The sequence below is a fragment of the Mytilus trossulus genome, chromosome 5 (genome assembly GCF_036588685.1).
Source record: "Mytilus trossulus isolate FHL-02 chromosome 5, PNRI_Mtr1.1.1.hap1, whole genome shotgun sequence".
Lineage (NCBI taxonomy): Eukaryota > Metazoa > Mollusca > Bivalvia > Mytilida > Mytilidae > Mytilus > Mytilus trossulus.
The window spans coordinates 79,181,322-79,201,708 of NC_086377.1; the positions used below are offsets into that span (position 1 = coordinate 79,181,322).

Sequence of the window (20,387 nt, forward strand, 5' to 3'; positions counted from 1 at the left end):
ATCACAATATTTCAGTTGTATACAGTAAGAAAGTATCAGACAGCAACTCTTTGACATACAAACTGGAGTGGTATTCATCAGTGTAATGAAGTTAATCACAATATTTCAGTTGTATACAGTAAGAAAGTATCAGACAGCAACTCTTTGACATACAAACTGGAGTGGTATTCATCAGTGTAATGAAGTTAATCACAATATTTCAGTTGTATACAGTAAGAAAGTATCAGACAGTAACTCTTTGACATACAAACTGGAGTGGTATTCATCAGTGTAATGAAGTTAATCACAATATTTCAGTTGTATAGAGTAAGAAAGTATCAGACAGCAACTCTTTGACATACAAACTGGAGTGGTATTCATCAGTGTAATGAAGTTAATCACAATATTTCAGTTGTATACAGTAAGAAAGTATCAGACAGCAACCCTTTAACATACAAACTGGAGTGGTATTCATCAGTGTAATGAAGTTAATCACAATATTTCAGTTGTATACAGTAAGAAAGTATCAGACAGCAACCCTTTGACATACAAACTGGAGTGGTATTCATCAGTGTAATGAAGTAAATCACAATATTTCAGTTGTATACAGTAAGAAAGTATCCGACAGCAACCCTTTGACATACAAACTGAAGTCGTATTCATCAGTGTAATGAAGTTAATCACAATATTTCAGTTGTATACAGTAAGAAAGTATCAGACAGCAACCCTTTGACATACACACTGAAGTGGTATTCATCAGTGTAATGAAGTTAATCACAATATTTCAGTTGTATACAGTAAGAAAGTATCAGACAGCAACCCTTTGACATACAAACTGGAGTGGTATTCATCAGTGTAATGAAGTAAATCACAATATTTCAGTTGTATACAGTAAGAAAGTATCAGACAGCAACCCTTTGACATACAAACTGGAGTGGTATTAATCAGTGTAATGAAGTAAATCACAATATTTCAGTTGTATACAGTAAGAAAGAATCAGACAGCAACCCTTTGACATACAAACTGGAGTGGTATTCATCAGTGTAATGAAATAAATCACAATATTTCAGTTGTATACAGTAAGAAAGTATCAGACAGCAACCCTTTAACATACAAACTGGAGAGGTATTCATCAGTGTAATGAAGTAAATCACAATATTTCAGTTGTATACAGTAAGAAAGTATCAGACAGCAACCCTTTGACATACAAACTGGAGTGGTATTCATCAGTGTAATGAAGTAAATCACAATATTTCAGTTGTATAGAGTAAGAAAGTATCAGACAGCAACCCTTTGACATACAAACTGGAGTGGTATTCATCAGTGTAATGAAGTAAATCACAATATTTCAGTTGTATACAGTAAGAAAGTATCAGACAGCAACCCTTTGACATACAAACTGGAGTGGTATTCATCAGTGTAATGAAGTAAATCACAATATTTCAGTTGTATAGAGTAAGAAAGTATCAGACAGCAACTCTTTGACATACAAACTGGAGTGGTATTCATCAGTGTAATGAAGTAAATCACAATATTTCAGTTGTATAGAGTAAGAAAGTATCAGACAGCAACCCTTTGACATACAAACTGGAGTGGTATTCATCAGTGTAATGAAGTAAATCACAATATTTCAGTTGTATAGAGTAAGAAAGTACCAGACAGCAACCCTTTGACATACAAACTGGAGTGGTATTCATCAGTGTAATGAAGTACATCACAATATTTCAGTTTTATACGGTAAGAAAGTATCAGACAGCAACCCTTTGACATACAAACTGGAGTGGTATTCATCAGTGTAATGAAGTAAATCACAATATTTCAGTTGTATAGAGTAAGAAAGTATCAGACAGCAACTCTTTGACATACAAACTGGAGTGGTATTCATCAGTGTAATGAAGTAAATCACAATATTTCAGTTGTATAGAGTAAGAAAGTATCAGACAGCAACTCTTTGACATACAAACTGGAGTGGTATTCATCAGTGTAATGAAGTAAATCACAATATTTCAGTTGTATAGAGTAAGAAAGTATCAGACAGCAACTCTTTGACATACAAACTGGAGTGGTATTCATCAGTGTAATGAAGTAAATCACAATATTTCAGTTGTATAGAGTAAGAAAGTATCAGACAGCAACCCTTTGACATACAAACTGGAGTGGTATTCATCAGTGTAATGAAGTAAATCACAATATTTCAGTTGTAAACAGTAAGAAAGTATCAGACAGCAACTCTTTGACATACAAACTGGAGTGGTATTCATCAGTGTAATGAAGTTAATCACAATATTTCAGTTGTATAGAGTAAGAAAGTATCAGACAGCAACCCTTTGACATACAAACTGGAGTGGTATTCATCAGTGTAATGAAGTAAATCACAATATTTCAGTTTTATACAGTAAGAAAGTATCAGACAGCAACCCTTTGACATACAAACTGGAGTGGTATTCATCAGTGTAATGAAGTAAATCACAATATTTTAGTTGTATACAGTAAGAAAGTATCAGACAGCAACCCTTTGACATACAAACTGGAGTGGTATTCATCAGTGTAATGAAGTAAATCACAATATTTCAGTTGTATAGAGTAAGAAAGTATCAGACAGCAACCCTTTGACATACATACTGGAGTGGTATTCATCAGTGTAATGAAGTAAATCACAATATTTCAGTTTTATACAGTAAGAAAGTATCAGACAGCAACCCTTTGACATACAAACTGGAGTGGTATTCATCAGTGTAATGAAGTAAATCACAATATTTCAGTTGTATAGAGTAAGAAAGTATCAGACAGCAACCCTTTGACATACAAACTGGAGTGGTATTCATCAGTGTAATGAAGTAAATCACAATATTTCAGTTGTATAGAGTAAGAAAGTACCAGACAGCAACCCTTTGACATACAAACTGGAGTGGTATTCATCAGTGTAATGAAGTACATCACAATATTTCAGTTTTATACGGTAAGAAAGTATCAGACAGCAACCCTTTGACATACAAACTGGAGTGGTATTCATCAGTGTAATGAAGTAAATCACAATATTTCAGTTGTATAGAGTAAGAAAGTATCAGACAGCAACTCTTTGACATACAAACTGGAGTGGTATTCATCAGTGTAATGAAGTAAATCACAATATTTCAGTTGTATAGAGTAAGAAAGTATCAGACAGCAACTCTTTGACATACAAACTGGAGTGGTATTCATCAGTGTAATGAAGTAAATCACAATATTTCAGTTGTATAGAGTAAGAAAGTATCAGACAGCAACTCTTTGACATACAAACTGGAGTGGTATTCATCAGTGTAATGAAGTAAATCACAATATTTCAGTTGTATAGAGTAAGAAAGTATCAGACAGCAACCCTTTGACATACAAACTGGAGTGGTATTCATCAGTGTAATGAAGTAAATCACAATATTTCAGTTGTAAACAGTAAGAAAGTATCAGACAGCAACTCTTTGACATACAAACTGGAGTGGTATTCATCAGTGTAATGAAGTTAATCACAATATTTCAGTTGTATAGAGTAAGAAAGTATCAGACAGCAACCCTTTGACATACAAACTGGAGTGGTATTCATCAGTGTAATGAAGTAAATCACAATATTTCAGTTGTATATAGTAAGAAAGTATCAGACAGCAACCCTTTGACATACAAACTGGAGTGGTATTCATCAGTGTAATGAAGTAAATCACAATATTTTAGTTGTATACAGTAAGAAAGTATCAGACAGCAACCCTTTGACATACAAACTGGAGTGGTATTCATCAGTGTAATGAAGTAAATCACAATATTTCAGTTGTATAGAGTAAGAAAGTATCAGACAGCAACCCTTTGACATACATACTGGAGTGGTATTCATCAGTGTAATGAAGTAAATCACAATATTTCAGTTTTATACAGTAAGAAAGTATCAGACAGCAACCCTTTGACATACAAACTGGAGTGGTATTCATCAGTGTAATGAAGTAAATCACGATATTTCAGTTGTATAGAGTAAGAAAGTATCAGACAGCAACCCTTTGACATACAAACTGGAGTGGTATTCATCAGTGTAATGAAGTAAATCACAATATTTTAGTTGTATACAGTAAGAAAGTATCAGACAGCAACCCTTTGACATACAAACTGGAGTGGTATTCATCAGTGTAATGAAGTAAATCACAATATTTTAGTTGTATACAGTAAGGAAGTATCAAACAGCAACTTTTGACATACAAAATGGAGTGGTATGAAGTATTTCATGTTTGTTTGTGGCTGCTGTTTGTCTTTTTGTCTGGCCATGGCATTCTTCTTCTACTTCATGTACTTAATGTGGTTTTTCATTTTTTTACTTGGGTATTGGTGTTGAATACAGGAGCTGTATATGTTGGTGGTGTGTAATGATGTTTCACACTGTTTTTGTTGAATACAAGAGTTCTATATACATTCAGGTTGCGTAATGATGTTTCTTAATATTTTGAGACTAGGGTATTTGCAATAACTAAAAATTAACATTCAACCACGGAAAATAAACAGGAGTAACATTTGACTGATTCAAATTGTGTGTACTATATAATAAATAACTTTATATGTGCTAAACATTTTTATTTACTTACTATACGATCTCTACATTCCAAGTTAGCTCTGTTCTTTACACATAATTCTACCTCTTTTATATTCCCCTCCTTTGCAGCTGTAAGAAGTTTCTGTAAGCAAAACAAAGCTTTTACATTTTCCTCTAGAACATACAAATGTATTATAAATGTAATAATTGAATTTAACAAGCTACATTTTTTCAGTTTCAACAGTTTATACCAAATACAGTGATTACCAAGAAGGAGTGAAATTGTTGTCTATAATTTCTTTTTTAAGAAAAGTCTGTAGACAATTGTATTGTGCATCAGTTTTGAGATCAGTCTAAGTTTTTGTTGAGGTTTGTGTTGCTCGGTCTTTAGTTTTCTATGTAATGTTTTGAATATAAAAAGAAAATGTGGTATGATTGCCAATGAGACAATTCTACAAAATAGACAAAATGACACAGAAAATATCAACTATAGGTCACTGTACAGCCTTCAACAATGATCAAAGCCCATATGGCATAGTCAGCTATAAATGGCCCTGAAATAACTAATGTAGACTGTTGAATTTTGATTGTTTCTCATTTTTTTCATGGCGTTGTCAGATTCTCTTCGACTTAAAAAGTTGTGAATGTCCTACACTATCTTACGTTTCTTTTTTTTTGGTCTCCTGGAATTTTGTATATTGAAATTCTGTTCACTGTAGTCATTTTGATTTCTCCTGCTCTCCCCCTGAGAATACTGCACGCCTGTATCTTTATGTACAAATTATAGACAACATAGGTCACATGACATAGGTCACATGACACTGACTGACTCTGAGAATATTACACACCTGTATCTTTATGTACATTTTATAGACAACATAAGTCACATGACATAGGTCACATGACACTGACTGACTCTGAGAATACTGCACGCCTGTCTCTATGTAAAGTTTATAGACAACATTGGTCACATGCTATAGGTCACATGACACTGACTGACTCTGAGAATAATGCATGCCTGTATCTTTATGTACAGTTTGTAGACAACATAGATCACATGACATACATTTTGTAGGTCACATGACACTGACTGACTCTGAGAATACTACACGCCTGTAACTTTATGTAGAGTTTGTAGACAACATAGGTCACATGACATAAGTCACATGACATTGTCTGACTCTGAGAATACTACAGGCCTGTAACTTTATGTACAGTTTATAGACAACATAGGTCACATGAGACTGACTGACACTGAGAATACTACACGCCTGTAACTTTATGTACATTTTATAGACAACATAGGTCACATGACATAAGTCACATGACAATGACTTTTAAGAAGAAAAACTTACCTCATCCCAACTTGCCATTATATCCTGTAAAGGAAAATGAAATTATTGTGTATTTATAAAAATAAAGAGATATGATTACCAATGAGACAACTATCCACTTAAGTTCAAATGAAGTGGATGTAAGCAATTATAGGCAACGGTACGGCCTTCAACAATAAGAACAAGAGGCTGTCAAGTGACAGCAAACTGGATTTTCCTGCATACAATGTAGGTCAAACCCTGAATAGTTGAACAAGTATGGACACAACATTTAAGATTTTAACAGCTCTGAATTTGGATTCTGATTGAATATTTATAATATCTAGATTATTTTCTAATTAAGAGGGAATGCCAAAAACCATCAAGCTTCCTCCCTAAAATTTATTGAAAGTACATTTTTAATTAATAATGAAAATGATATTTGCAAATCTGAAACACAAACAGGATCATGTAAAAAAATAAACATTAACACACACAGGGAAAAAAAATATCACATAACAACTGTGACATCTTCCTTCATAACACACATGACTTTAAAAAAAAGTCAAAAAGAAATTTTGATGTTATCATTACTCAGGTCAGGAACACTACCTTATATGGAAATGCATGAATTAGCATACTTATGTTCTCGCACGTGTAATTGTTTATTTACGTGTGACGCAATTTATTGTTACCTGTTTTTTTTATCAATCCACTAAATGAGCAACAATGCATTATGGACTACTACCTGTTTACAATCAACCAAGAACACGTGCTACTTACTTAAATACCACACATTTTGTCGTGCAATGCGGGATTAACAATTTCGCTTAGTTTTTCATTTTTTGTATCCACATTTATAGTTCGTGATATAAAGTATTCGTTCCATGCTCAGATTAATGAAGAGTTCTTTCTATGCTGAGAAAAAGTGTTTGATTTACCAGATATATAGCTATTCACGTCTTTGATGATGACATGCAGAATTCATGTATTTGTCCACAAGACAGCAACGAAACAACAGTGAAAAACACAATTACACATCAGACAAACATACAAGTGTAAAGTTAGCCGTCGATTACAGCCGATGCTAATATTCATGAGTGCAGAAACTTTCGTATAGATAGTTAAGGAGAAATGTGTGATCCATGAATTTTGTGTTCATACAAAAGACGAAGACTAAGAGTTTGTCAAGTATCTGATGGGGTCACTAAACTTTTTGAGTTTAAAAATATATATTGCACCTACTTTTATTTTTAAAAAGTAATTTAAATCGAGGACAAAATGTGTTTATATATTTATCTTTAAGAGACAATAGCGTATACTCATCAATCGTGGCCATTAATAGCCGACTATACGGTATGGGGTTTTCTCATTGTTGAAAGCGTTACAGTTGCCTATCATTACTTACATCCACTTTATTTGTGCTTAAGTGGATAGTTGTCCCATTTGGCAATCATACCCCATCTCCTTATTTTTGTATATAAACATCCCTCAGAAGTTCGGGTTTCCATTATAAAGTATTTACATACATCACACAGTTGCCTATCATTACTTACATCCACTTTATTTGTGCTTAAGTGGATAGTTGTCCCATTTGGCAATCATACCCCATCTCCTTATTTTTGTATATAAACATCCCTCAGAAGTTCGGGTTTCCATTATAAAGTATTTACATACATCACAGTGTTTACTAAAAAGTATTGGTTTTTGACATATTTCAGTATTTGGCACTTTCAAACTGTTCCCTTTGCTCTGACGGTAGTGGAAAACAACTGTTGTTTCATATGGTTTTCGTCTTTGCTAAGATTTTTTTTCAAATGGAGATATAAGAATTTTTTTTAAATTTTTAACGGACTCAGACTCGAACATTTGTCAATCTTAATAAAATCATTAATGATGTTATCCATGTTTATGTTCGACAACGTTGGAAATTTGATGTTTTGTGAAAATTGCACCTTTACACCGAAACCTACTATATTTCTTTTATGCATTGGATATAAAAATTTCTATTTTTGTATATAAAATAAGGCCGTTTTTTTTATGTTATTTTACACAAATAATGTTTGGTCCCTTTATAGCTTACTTTTCAGCAACGAACCTATGATTGATTACTTTACTAGATTGTGTATTGAATGGAAAGATATCTCAATTGGCACTCATACATCATCGTCATATTTCTAACTTAATCATGTTAATAGGTAATATTGCACCCACTATGATCCAGAGGATTTATATAATCAGAGATATTGCACAGGACAGCAGCCGAACGATAAAAATACCTATGACGGACTCTGCTGTTGTCTGTTCTATAGTCAGGTTGTTGTCTCTTTGACACATTCCCAATTTCCATTCTCAATTTTATGCATCGAGTGATGAAACTATACAAAATATGTTAAGCTATTTACCGTCCGAGCTTTAATAACACTTATTTTTAGCATACTGAATATTATGATGTTCAGATCCTGATAAAAAGTTTACACATCCAGTACATATAAAAGTGTTGCTGTGCCAGTTTTTGTGTTTTTCGAGGCAGAAATGTTTTTGGAATGACATTATATATGTTTTAAAGAGATTACAAAATTTTCATACTTGACAGTAATCATTTCATACGAAATTTCACGGTTTCACGTCGTGAAATTATTGCACAGGTACAATGCATAACAATGGAAAAAAACCTGTTTAACTACTTTTACAAGGCGAGAAAGAAAGTTGAACAGTGAAGCTCGTCAGCAATACTTTTTCAATCTGAGCATGCAAACTGAAGATTATGTGATTTTAAAGAAACGTGTTAAAGTAAAGTCCCTTACTTATTACAATACATTTAAATACCCAAAGTGAAATCTGTTGGTATGATTTCTACAACCGTCAATATAAGATTACATGTGGGTCTTCGTCAAACTGTTATTGCAACTTCAGCATGTTATAGTCTGTCTTCAAGGCCTTAATGCCACTTTATATTCATACCCCTTCTGCCACCAGTCAATCAGAATCTGAAAAAAAAGTTTTAAAATTTAAAACATGTAAACAGATTAATTAGAATAGAGAATGGAAACAAGGAATGTGTCAAAGAGACAAAAACCAAACCAGAGAGCAGAGACAGCCAAAGGCCAACAATGGGTCATTAACACAGCGAGGAAAATTCTGCACCCAGAGGCACACTTGATCTGGCCCCTAAAGGCTAAACAATAATGATTACTAGTTCAGCAAAGTAAACCTGGGAAAGGCAAATATGTTTGTTATTTGTAAAATAAATCATAAATATTTTAATTTTAAGTGGCCTCTAGGGAACTCTTGAAACTGTGCGCAGAAACTAAATGCATAGCCATGATAACTAATTTTTTAATGAAATTGATACATTTTTCATTAACCATGGTAAATCAATGAGACAAGGCTTTTAAGGGATAAACTTAGCTGTTATAACAAGGCTTAGTTATTTAAGGCATGTAACTTACTATAAATGAGAAACTTGGAAATTACTGGGAAGCTTGCGCAGAACTTCATTACATGCTCTGATCATATTTCTTACAATAAATTAAAATACATTGTAATCAAGCATGTATATGTCTGAGCAAATGATTTGGAGTGATGAAGAGAAGCTGATAACACCCTTTAGTTATTACAGACATACATGTACTTTTTCTGTAATAACATAGGTGTACTATGCATGATTCACTACAAACTGCTCAGAGTCTGAATTGACCAGTTTTTGTGCTCGACCAGTAAAATCGAGCACACATTTTACTCGACTAGTCTCGACATTGTCTCGACTGGACTTAACTGTACTTAAGTGTACTCGACTAGGTCTCGACTTTACTTAATTAGTCTGAAATGGTCTTGACCAAGGCTCGACCTGTCTCGACCTGTCTTGACTAGTCTCGACTCAGTCTGAACCAGTCTCGACCTGTCTCGACTAGTCTTGACCTTCAAATTTAGTTTTGACTGGTATAAAGAAGCCCATCTAACTAAATTAAATATTGATCTTACAAAATTCAAGCTTATTAGGTAGTTTGATTACTGGCTGTGAAATAAAATTTAAATAAATGTACAATAGGTAAAAATATTTTTTTTTATATAAATTCAGATAGGCATCTTTAAATTTTCTTATAACTTTTTCAAATCAACTTGGATTGTCATCAAACTATGCAGCTATCTTAGATATATATCAATCTTACTGAATCCCATTTCATTTACTTTTTTATTGTATTGCTGTAAAATTTAAGAATTAAAGAAATGTTGGTAAAGAAAGCTAGGATTTGCAATTCAGACAAAATAGAGATAGTACACTTTAAATTTTCTAATATCTTTTTCAAAATAACTTGGATTTTCATCAAATTATGCAGCTATCTTAGATATATATCAAGCTTACTGAATCCCATTTCATTTACTTTTTTGTTGTATTGCTGTAAAATTTAAGAATTAAAGTCATCTCGGTAAAAAAAAGCTAGGATTTGTAATTCAGACAAAATAGAGATAGGCATCTTTAATTTTTTTAATAACTTTTTCAAATCAACTTGGATTGTCATCAAACTATGCAGCTACCTTCAATGTATATCAAGCTTACTGAATCCCATTTCATTTACTTTTTTGTTGTACTGTTGTTAAATTTCGGAATTAAAGAAATGTTGGTAAAAAAAAGCTAGAAATTGCAATTCGGACAAAATAGAGATAGTACACTTTAATTTTTTTAATAACTTTTTCAAATCAGCTTGGATTTTGATCAAACTAGGCAGATATCTTAGATACATATCAAGATTCTTGAATCCCAGGTTATTTAGATTTTAGTTGTATTGCTGTAAAATTTAAGAATCAATGTATTCTAGGTAAAAAAAGCTAGGATTTGCAGTTTTGACAAAATAGAGATAGTACACCTTAATTTTTTCATAACTTTTTGAAATCAACTAAGATTTTCATCAAACTCTATAACTATCTTTGCAATATTCTTGCTAAATATCTTACTAAACCATAAGTTGTTATTTAGTTTGGTGTATTTCTCTCAAATTTAAGAATTTAATTAATCTACATGTAGGTCAAAAAGCTTTGATATTAGAAATATATCTTTCTTTAAATAAAAATATTAAATTTTTGTTTTCACAAAAAAAAGATGTCTTTTTTAAGATTTCATATCTTTTTCAAATCAGCTTAAACAAAATAAACCCCTTTTTTTGTAGTAAAACAAAAAATTAATATCATGAACTTTCATAACAATCCTTGAAAACCTTTTAAAAAAAGAAATGTGTTCCAAAGTTACAGTAAAAATTTATTTTAATCAAATCTTAAAATATTTTTTTGTCAAATTTAATGACATGGCACTATCACAGTGTAGATACTATTCTGTACGCTATCCGGAAGTCGCGATTTTCGAAGCGATGACTACCAACTGTCTAACAGGACGGTTTTGCCTACGGTGACTTTTTCTCATCATTTGTTTACACCTATATCTATACAGTGCTTTGAACATCTTCAGGGTATGTAAAGCATCATAAATATGTGTAACTTTAACATGCATTAAAATATAAAATATACGTGTGCATCATACCAACTTCATAGAAAAAAGTGAAATCGATGGACAATTTTGCTCTCGTAGAACAAAGCAAATAACCTTTTATTGCTAATATTTGCATCAGTTTACAGTTCAATGTATACTGTTTCAATATTCGTTTCGTATTTAAGTTGAACATTCGTATTTCCCATAAAAAAATATGTTTTCCTTGAGGATCCCAAAATAAATTACTGTACGATCAGTCCATAACTGACTGTATTCTAGTAGCGATATCAATTTTTTTTACTGTATGACCAGTCCTGATTTTGAAGAAAAAAACAAAGGCAATTTGAAGGTATCTACGTATCTATATGATATTATGAAATGTCCAGAGATCTTTAAAGTGTAATATCGTTCATCAGACAATATAAATATAGATATGATGATTTTTGTAGACTGCAAAATAATTGTATTTTTGTTCCGTCAGTCTTGTTTAAAATCAAACGCCTAAAAAGCAATACATGATTTGCTTGTGGACTTTGTAATAGTGTATCGTTGCAGTTATCTTTTTAGCTGTAACATTTTAAGAGACTATTTACACCGTCCGCCGAAACATCCAGGTTAAAAGTTGGTATTAGTCGACCCTGAGAAAAACTTTGGGATGGGGTGAAAAGGAGGCACATTATTAATTCTACTGACATTGTTATTTAAAAATTGTTAATGAAATGTACATGTTAAATTCAAATCAATATAAATGCTGTAATGCATTCAAGTATACGAAAGATATATTTCTTTTTCAGGTTATAATTTATGGTCGTGGGTTTGTCTCATGTGAATTATTTTATTTAGGGAACATTTGAGACACACTTTGTGGTGTGAGTCAAGGCTACACGTTGAAGGCCGTACAGTGACCTATAGCTATAATTGTCTACATTTACGACATATGGTCGCGGAGGGAAAGTTGTATAATTGGCAATCATATCTCATCTTCTTTATGAAGAAATATATGTGTAAATTTAAGTATTTACAACTCAATACAACATGCAGTGATTTTTTGAAAAACTTGAGGTATTGAGAAAAGAATTAACGAAAGTATACCCCGTCGCTTCTGAAAATCCATGTTTTGGAAAAAAAATAACCCCCCAAAAAAATTAAAATATTGGTGCAGAGTCGCATCATTTGATAAAGAATGTGAGAAAGTTTTATTAATATACGGTAAGTTTAGGAAAGTTGCGTATAGTAAATTGGTACCACCCAATAAGGTAGTGGAAAAGTCCTTATCACGGAAGGAGAAAACAGTGAGTTTTCTAAAAAAATCAAAATAAGAGGTGCACAATTGAATTAAATGATAAATAATCTAATAAAAGATTCATAAAGTTAAGTGTCTGAAGGAATTTGTGGATATAAAATAGATACGCCCAATATAAAGCTATGGCAAAGTCCGTATTTTAGATATAAAAACATGAAAAATATTTTCACCGAAAAATCGAAATAGAAGGTGCATATTTGCATTAATTGATTCAAAATGGAGCAATTTCAGAACTTTAATAATTGGTTTAGGAGGTGGTGTTGGAAAAACTGATAGGTGCCCCATATAATGCATAGTCCGTATCTTATACAAAGAACCCCCATAAAAGATGTTTACTTTAATTCGAAATAGACGGTGCACAATACAGTCATTATAATTTATGATAAGGAATCCGGGAAAGATTAATTAATAGTCATATCAGTGACGGATAAAAAAAAGGAGATCCGGCGGATTGAAACCCTTTTTAACTACCAATGCATTTGTATGGGAACATATATTTGGAATCCCCTTTTCTCCTGGATTGGACCCTCTCTCCATTTAAAAATGGCTGGAAACCCCATTGTATATTAAGTGGTAAATGAGGAGATGCACTTACAAAACCGGCCAAACATATTATAACTGTCCAACGAACGCACGGAAAGACGGACTTCATTATCATTATAAACCCTCGCAAAGTGTTGTACAATTGGGTGTCACAGAAATAGCTCTACTTCCAAAACAAAGTGAAGTAACTGTGATCAATTATAGGCTACAGTACGGCCTCGAATGTGTGTATATACATGCATTTTTGTATTACAATTAAATTTGTGCGTTTTTACAATTTTAAGTATAACGGAGGACAGTTCTGAAACTTATACATACAACAAACCTTCCTCTTGTTTTAACAACATTTAAACATGCTTATACTGAATGTAGTAAGTCGAGTACACCCTATTAAGCTAAACATGTTTCATATAAGTTTTCAGGATGTGAATTTATTAAAATATATTTGTGTTATTTAGAAAAATGACACCTTCTAAATGTATCGTAAATAACTTTTAAATCACTACTAGAATACAGTGAAATAAAGACTGATCATACAGTTTCAAAATATACAAGCGAGACTGATCGTACAGTGAGAAATTCAAACAAGTGTTATATTCTTATTTCTGGCTTCAAAGATCTGGTTGAAACTTGTACCACCACTTGAAATATTTTTCATTTAGTTAATTAAGTCTGGTATTTACGTTAATTTGTACACTAAGAGGGTAAAAAGATTGTTTTTAGGTTCACAGACTGATTGTCCTTAGTGATGCACTTGAAAATCTATTGATTAAGACAGAGATACGAATAATGAATGTGCTAAATTTAATTCTAAACCATTTGAGAATATCGATGTCAGCTGAATTAATCATTAAGCAATGTACAGATGATCCACTTACCGTTTAATTCAGTATATCCATCAAATTTCACATGCTATCCAAAATGTTCTCGCTTCGAAAATCGCGACTTCCGGATAGCGTACAGAATAGTATCTACACTGTGACTATACAACATGGTTTAATTACATCAGTACACCTGAGTTTTACAGGTAAAAAGAAAGCCCTACTTTTCTTAAACTCGTGTATTACTTATCAAGAGAATTAAAAAAGCCTTGCGATTTAGATTTAACAGGATGTTGCAACTTTGAATAAATGTTATTTAGAATTTAAAACTCTCTGGTAGATGTGATCTTTTTAATAAGTTTGCCCCAAGCAGAAGGTATTGCCTTATAAATCACCACAAATTAGAAGAACTATTTGAATAATTTCTTTAATTTTTCTTTGCTTTTTGATATATTTCTAGGATATATATATCAAAAGGAATAAAACATTAAAGGAATTATATAACTAATTTATATATACTTTTTCCAAAATTATGAGGGAAGATATATATCTAATATTGTAGCTTTTTTACCTACATGTAGACTAATTAAATTCTTAAATTTGACAGAAAATGAGAATTACACCAAACTAAATAACAACCTATGTTTCAGTAAGACTGATAGATCACCAAGGTAGCTATATAGTTTGAATAAAATCCAAGTTGATTTGAAAAAGCTATTAACAAGTTTAAAGTGTACTATCTCTATTTTGTCAAAACTGCAAATCCTAGCTTTTTTTACCTAGATTAATTAAATTCTTAAATTTGATAGCAATTCAACAAAAAACAAAATAACCTAGGATTCAGTAAGCTTGATATATATCTAAGAGAGCTGCCTAGTTTGATGAAAATCCAAGTTGATTTGAAAAAGTTATTAGAAAATTTAAAGTGCACTATCTCTATTTTGTCCAAATTGCAAATCCTAGCTTTTTTTAACAACATTTCTTTAATTCTTAAATTTTACAGCAATACAATAAAAAAGTAAATGAAATAGGATTCAGTAAGCTTGATATATATCTAAGATAGCTGCATAGTTTGATGACAATCCAAGTTGAATTGAAAAAGTTATTAAAAAAATTAAAGATGCCTATCTGAATTTATATAATAATTTTTATTTTTACCTATTGTTAATTTTTTTAAATTCTTATTTCACAGCCAGTAACCAAACTACCTAATAAGCTTGAATTTTGTAAGATCAATATTTAATTTAGTTAGATGGGCTTCTTTATACCAGTCAAAACTAAATTTGAAGGTCAAGACTAGTCGAGACTGGTTCAGACTGAGTCGAGACTAGTCGAGACAGGTCGAGACTGGTTCAGACTGAGTCGAGACTAGTCAAGACAGGTCGAGACAGGTCGAGCCTTGGTCAAGACCATTTCAGACTAATTAAGTAAAGTCGAGACCTAGTCGAGTACACTTAAGTACAGTTAAGTCCAGTCGAGACAATGTCGAGACTAGTCGAGTAAAATGTGTGCTCGATTTTACTGGTCGAGCACAAAAACTGGTCAATTCAGACTCTGAGCAGTTTGTAGTGGTATCAATAAACACAAGCGTCAAGTATTGAAGGACGGACATTTTATTATTCAAATTACTCTATTTTTAAATTCTACCATTGCACTATACGAACAGATTACTATACAAAATATCAGCAAAGACTTATAAATCCATACTTAAACAGTACAAAATAATAGCAATCAGAGATCAGACGGAGATCGACGGAATATAACGACTGACATTTTTCGGGTTAGTACTTTTTTTAAATTTTGTTATGATTATTGTAAACTATTACTGGGACTATTATACTATTGTTACTTTCTTTTTGTGAGCTGCAAGATTTAAAATCTTTGTGAAGTGAAAACACATAAGTATTTTTATTCACGACCGTTTAAAATTTAAATATTGAATTAATTTATCTTACTTTCCATTTTATGGATATATTACAATACAAAAAAAAAATAACAATTACTTATCAAACCTTACTAAAACGACAGAAAATAGAAACATAGAAACATAAATATTATTGTTTATCAACATTTGTTTGGTATGATGCTAGGATTTATTTAGATTTAATTATTATGCCTGTTACATTTACACATGAATATTTAAAAATACTAAAGCAGAGTATCTTGTGATATACATAATTATTTCTTAATTGCAACAAATATTCTGACTTCAATTTAATATTTAGTTTCTTCAGAAACATAGGTACATGTAGAGTATATATTTTGTAAATATTTCTTTGATTTCTAATGAAGTAATTAAATTTAATACTTTTGATAATAATGTTATCCTTCTGTTTTCCGATCTAATATAATACACATTTAAACCAGCCGAATGTTTTCTCCTTAGTCTATAATGAAAATACACACGTGGTTAAATCTTCAGATATAGTTAGTTTACATGTTATCATGACAATGCATAATACTGACACGTTATAATTGACCTAGATACACACAGTGTACAGGGCTCGTTTTAAAACAAATATAATTGTGTTGTCATAAAACTTGTTTAGAAACTTTCACATCAAAGCGCTTATAAACATACACATTATTATAAACACATATGTTTTGTGAAAAGTAAAAAAGGTTCTTATATGTATACGATTTATTCGCTGCAACCTAGCATTATTGTTTACTTTCCAATTTACTTTGATTGTGTAATGTCACGTGGCAGCCTAGCCACAGAGGGACCCTTCAAATACGTAGATAACTACCTGCATAAATGATTTAAAACTTTCGAGACGTTCCGAGAATTTTATTCCGACTTCCGGCCGAAAGATATCGAGTGGCCCATAGACACATCCAAAACTCGCCAATATATAACCGTGAACCCCTCAGGAGGTTCACGCAAAAAACCTGTACATTTACCCTGTATTTGAACCCTCCCTTTTTCCATGCCTAAAAATTGTCAAGTCCCCCCTTATTTTCCTCCTCCCTTTTCAGGTTACAAATGACCAGTCCCTTAGTACGTATTTGCAAAAAAAATGTTTACTCATAATCAATACGGTATTGGTCTTCAGACTAGTAGTTGCAAAAGATTGGTGAAAGGTTGGTGCACACTGTGACCACATGACATTTTCTTTTTCGTTTTTTCACATGAAGACATTTGTCTCAGCCTCTCGATACATGTTTACTTTTAGAGATATGGATGCTAGAGATTAAAAGGTGTGTACAGATGAAGATATTTCCCAGCCTCTCTAAACATGTTCAACTTTAGATATATAGATACTAGAGATTAAAAGGTGTGTGCAGATGGAGACATGTGTCAGCCTCTCGATACATGTTTAACTTTAGAGATATGGATGCTAGAGATATGAGGTGTATACAGATGAAGACATTTGTCAGCCTTTTGATACATGTTTAACTTTAGAGATATGGATGCAAGAGATATAAGGTGTATACAGATGAAGACATTTGTCAGCCTCTCGATACATGTTTAACTTTAGAGTTATGGATTCTAGAGATATAAGGTGTGTACAGATGAAGACATGTGTCAGCCTCTCGATACATGTTTAACTTTAGAGATATAAATGCTAGAGATATAAGGTGTATACAGAGGAAGACATTTGTCAGCCTCTCGATACATGTTAAACTTTAGAGTTATGGATGCTAGAGATCAAAAGGTGTGTGCAGAAGAAGACATTTGTCAGCCTCTCGATATATGTTTAACTTTAGAGATATGACTGCTAGAGATTTAGGGGGACGTACAGATGAAGACATTTGTCAGCCTCTTGATACATGTTTAACTTTAGAGATATGGATGCTAGAGATATAAGGTGTGTACAGATGAAGACATGTGTCAGCCTCTCGATGCATGTTTAACTTTAGAGATATTGATGCTAGAGATTATAGGGGTGTACAGATGAAGACATTTATCAGCCTTTTGATACATGTTTAACTTTAGAGATATGAATGCTAGAGATTAAAAGGTGTGTACAGATGAAGACATGTGTCAGCCGCTCGATACATGTTTAACTTTAGAGATATGGTTGCTAGAGATTAAAAGGTGTGTGCAGATGAAGAAATTTGTCAGCCTCTCGATACATGTTTAACTTTAGAGATATGGATGCTAGAGATTAAAAGGTATGTGCAGATGAAGACATGTGTCAGCCTCTCGATACATGTTTAACTTTAGAGATATTGATGCTAGAGATTAAAAGGTGTTTACAGATGAAGACATTTGTGAGCCTCTCGATACATGTTTAACTTTAGAGATATGGATGCTAGAGATATAAGGTGTATACAGATGAAGACATGTGTCAGCCTCTCGATACATGTTTAACTTCAGATATATAGAAACTAGAGATTAAAAGGTGTGTGCAGATGAAGACATGTGTCAGCCTCTCGATACATGTTTAACTTTAGAGATATGGATGCTAGAGATATAAGGTGTATACCGATGAAGACATTTGTCAGCCTTTTGATACATGTTTAACTTTAAAGATATGGATGCTAGAGATATAAGGTGTATACAGATGAAGATTTTGGCCAGCCTCTCGATACATGTTTAACTTGAGAGATATGGAGGCTAGAGATATAAGGTGTATACAGATAAAGACATTGGTCAGCCTCTCGATGCATGTTTAACTTTAGAGTTATTGATGCTAGAGATATACGGTGTATACAGATGAAGACATTTGTCAGCCTCTCGATACATGTTTAACTTTAGAGATATGGATGCTAGAGATATAAGGTGTATACAGATGAAGACATTTGTCAGCCTCTCGATACATGTTTAACTTTAGAGATATTGATGCTAGAGATTAAAGGTGTATGCAGATGAAGATATTGGTCAACCTCTCAATACATTTTTAACTTTAGAGTTATGGATGCTAGACATAAAAAGGTGTGTGCAGATGAAGACATTTGTCAGCCTCTCGATATTTGTTTAACTTTAGAGATATGACTGCTAGAGATTTAGGGGGACGTACAGATGAAGACATTTGTCAGCCTCTGGATACATGTTTAACTTTAGAGATATGGATGCTAGAGATATAAGGTATATACAGATGAAGACATTTGTCATCCTCTTGATACATGTTTAACTTTAGAGATATTGATGCTAGAGATTAAAAGGTGTGTACAGATGAAGACATTTGTCCGCCTCTCGATACATGTTTAACTTTAGAGATAGGGATGCTAGAGATATAAGGTGTATACAGATGAAGACATTTGTAAGCCTCTCGATACATGTTTAACTTTAGAGATATGAATGCTAGAGATATAAGGTGTATACAGATGAAGACATTTGTCAGCCTCTCGATACATGTTTAACTTAAGAGATATGAATGCTAGAGATTAAAAGGTGTGTACAGAAGAAGACATTTGTCAGCCTCTCGATATATATTTAACTTTAGAGATATGACTGCTAGAGATTTAGGGGGACGTACAGATGAAGACATTTGTCAGCCTCTTGATACATGTTTAACTTTAGAGATATGGATGCTAGAGATATAAGGTGTGTACAGATGAAGACATGTGTCAGCCTCTCGATGCATGTTCAACTTTAGAGATATTGATGCTAGAGATTAAAGGGGTGTACAGATGAAGACATTTATCAGCCTTTTGATACATGTTTAACTTTAGAGATATGAATGCTGGAGATTAAAAGGTGTGTACAGATGAAGACATGTGTCAGCCGCTCGATACATGTTTAACTTTAGAGATATGGTTGGTAGAGATTAAAAGGTGTGTGCAGATGAAGAAATTTGTCAGCCTCTCGATACATGTTTAACTTTAGAGATATGGATGCTAGAGATTAAAAGGTATGTGCAGATGAAGACATGTGTCAGCCTCTCGATACATGTTTAACTTTAGAGATATTGATGCTAGAGATTAAAAAGTGTTTACAGATGAAGACATTTGTGAGCCTCTCGATACATGTTTAACTTTAGAGATATGGATGCTAGAGATATAAGGTGTATACAGATGAAGACATTGGCCAGCCTCTCGATACATGTTTAACTTTAGAGATATGGAGGCTAGAGATATAAGGTGTATACAGATGAAGACATTGGTCAGCCTCTCGATACATGTTTAACTTTAGAGTTATGGATGCTAGAGATATAAGGTGTATACAGATGAAGACATTTGTCAGCCTCTCGATACATGTTTAACTTTAGAGATATGGATAATAGAGATATAAGGTGTATACAGATGAAGACATTTGTCAGCCTCTCGATACATGTTTAACTTTAGAGATATGGATGCTAGAGATTAAAGGTGTATGCAGATGAAGATATTGGTCAACCTCTCAATACATTTTTAACTTTAGAGTTATGGATGCTAGACATAAAAAGGTGTGTGCAGATGAAGACATTTGTCAGCCTCTCGATATTTGTTTAACTTTAGAGATATGACTGCT

General features: G+C 32.6%; 1 long non-coding RNA gene across 1 annotated transcript; it reads right to left on the reverse strand.

Annotated features, from left to right (window-relative positions):
* Positions 1–4,574: 4,574 nt before the first annotated feature.
* On the reverse strand, positions 4,575–8,816 carry LOC134719185 (uncharacterized). The gene is made up of 3 exons (XR_010107536.1): positions 8,665–8,816; positions 5,878–5,901; positions 4,575–4,664 (listed from the first exon to the last, which is right to left on the reverse strand). It is a non-coding gene; the product is annotated as an uncharacterized LOC134719185 (long non-coding RNA).
* Between the last annotated feature and the right edge of the window lie 11,571 nt (positions 8,817–20,387).